Here is a 2,515-nt window from a genome sequence, read left to right as displayed (position 1 = left end):
AATAGCTTTGACCATAGCAGGAAATTACTATCCAAAATCATGCCTACAATTCATTCCTTGGTGCAGCAGAAATGTGAACTCTTATCTTAGCTACTATGGAGGTAAAATTCTTTGGTGATGTGAGGGAAATTTAAGTAGATCCTTATTACAATGAAATCCAGTGTTCATAAACTGTTCTTATTTTGTTTGAATCACAGTAAGCCAAGATTTTTTTTTTTAATTTCATTTTTTGTTAGATATTTTCTTCATTTATATTCCAATATTCCCCTACACCCTTCCCCGTCCTTGCTCCCCAGCCCACCTACTCCCAACTCCTGTCCCTGGCAGTACTCTGTACTGAGGCATATAACCTTCTCAAAACCAAGGGCCTCTCCACCCACAGATGGCCTACCAGGCTATCCCCTGCTACATATTCAACTACAGACACAAGCTCTGGAGGTACTGGTTAGTTCATAATTTGTTCCTTATTTACGGTTTCCCCTCAGCTCCTTGGGAACTTTCTCTAGCTCCTCCATTGGAGGCCATGTGTTCCACTCAATAGGTGACTGTGAGCATCTACTTCTGTATTTGCAAGTCATTGGACTAGCCTCACACAAGGCAGCTTCAGAGTCCTGTTAGCATAATCTGTATGTCAAGATTTTTAAGGTCTACTAAAAACAAAACAAACAAACAAACAAAAAAACAAAAAAAATACTATTTATGTTCATTAAAAAAACTAATAGTGATATATTATTTTAAAATATCATACAGTTAATATATTTGGAGTTATTTAAAATTTATATTGAGAAAAATGTATTTTCAGTATTGCTGCAAACATCTACATAAGACTATTCAATTGATTGTTGTGTTATATCAAAAAAACTTAATATTCATTTTATTGTTACAATATTTTATAAATATTAAGGAACATGATAAAAAATGAAAGGTTTAATAGGTTTTGAGTGGGCATCAGCTAGAGGAGTTGTGGTACAAAAGAAAAATAAGAATGTGATGTAAGTCTGTTTACCTAAAATATGCTTTTAGATGTTAACAAATTCAGACAAATTGAAATTATGTATATTTTCTTATCATAATGCATTAAAACTTAAATCAAAACTATTTCTAGAACTTGTGGGATTGCTCAGCAGTTAGGAGCACTGGCTAATCTTTTACAGTTCCTGAGTTCAATTCTCAGCAAAAACATGGTGGCTTACTACCATTTATAAAGTGATCTGATGCCCCCTTCTGTCATGTAGGTGACCACATAAACAGAGCACTCACACATTTTAATAATGATAGACTTAAAAACGTTAAAATGTTTCTATTATTGATTATTATTATTATTATTATTATTATTATTATTATTATTATTATGTCTAACCTCTTCCTTCCATTTCTTTCCACCAAACCACCCCATATATCCCTCTTTCGTCTTTTTTAAAGTTATAGCCTTTTTGAAAAACTAATATACAAGTAGGAAAACATTGAAAGTAAATGGACAGAATGCCCTAGGTTGCATGAAATACACACTAGTCTAGTTGAAAAAAAGAAAAGAAAAACTAGCTCTTAAGAGCAACTGTTGGTTCGGCAGTAGTGGTTCATGCCTGCATTTGGGAGGCAGAAGCCAAATATTTCTGAATTCAAGGCCAGCCTGTTGTAAGTTCCAGGAAAATCAGGGCTACAGAGAGAAACCCGGTTTAGAAAAATAATAATAATAATAAAAAAAAAACAAGAAAAAACAAAAACAAACAAACAAACAAAAAAAAAGCACCTGTTCTATGCAGAGGACGGGGCACAAAGCACCCACATAGTGGCTCACAATTTGTGCACAGTCACATTTTCAGAGAATCAGTGCTCTCTTCCAGTCTCTGTATGCAACAGAAGCATAAGTGAGAGAGAGGGACTGCCCAGTCAAGCACATAAGTGAAAGAGAGGACATGCAAGGCCTAATGTATGAGTGAGAGAGAGGGCCTGAGAGGCTAAGCACATAAGTGAGAGAGAGGGCCGGCACTGCCTAGCACACTCTTCTAATACAGCTCAATAATAGGAAGGTGGAGACAGGAGGGTACCAGAGGTTGTAGGGATTCTGGATGCTCCTTTCTGAACCCTTAGGACAGCATAGACTCTTCTAGTTTGCGTATGTACATGCAGAAGTCCACAACATTAAATGCTTACGCACATAAATAAATAAAATCCAAAAATGCTTACAAGAGCCTCTACAGTTGAAATTAACTAGTGTCATTTGCAGTGTTTCATATGTTACACATTTGTTCAAGTTTTTCAAGTTTGTAAGGGCTTATCAACCTATAAACAGGAAATCATTTGTCTTAAAGCCAGTAGCTTATTCCCACCTCCTGAAAACTCCCTTCAAAATGATGGTACCTGGTACTCAATGTACGCATGCTCAGGGTATATTCAGCCAATCAGCGCAGGCCTTGGGTGAGACCTTTTTTGTCCATTTGGCATCACAAAGGGTCCTTAGAGACCTCCATCCGGGCCTGGCTCCTGACAACGGTTTTTTTTTCCTTTGAGGATC

Source organism: Mus caroli, unplaced genomic scaffold, assembly GCF_978045245.1.
Source record: "Mus caroli unplaced genomic scaffold, Mus_caroli_1 scaffold_22, whole genome shotgun sequence".
NCBI classification, from domain to species: Eukaryota; Metazoa; Chordata; class Mammalia; order Rodentia; family Muridae; genus Mus; species Mus caroli.
This window is presented reverse-complemented; position numbering follows the sequence as displayed.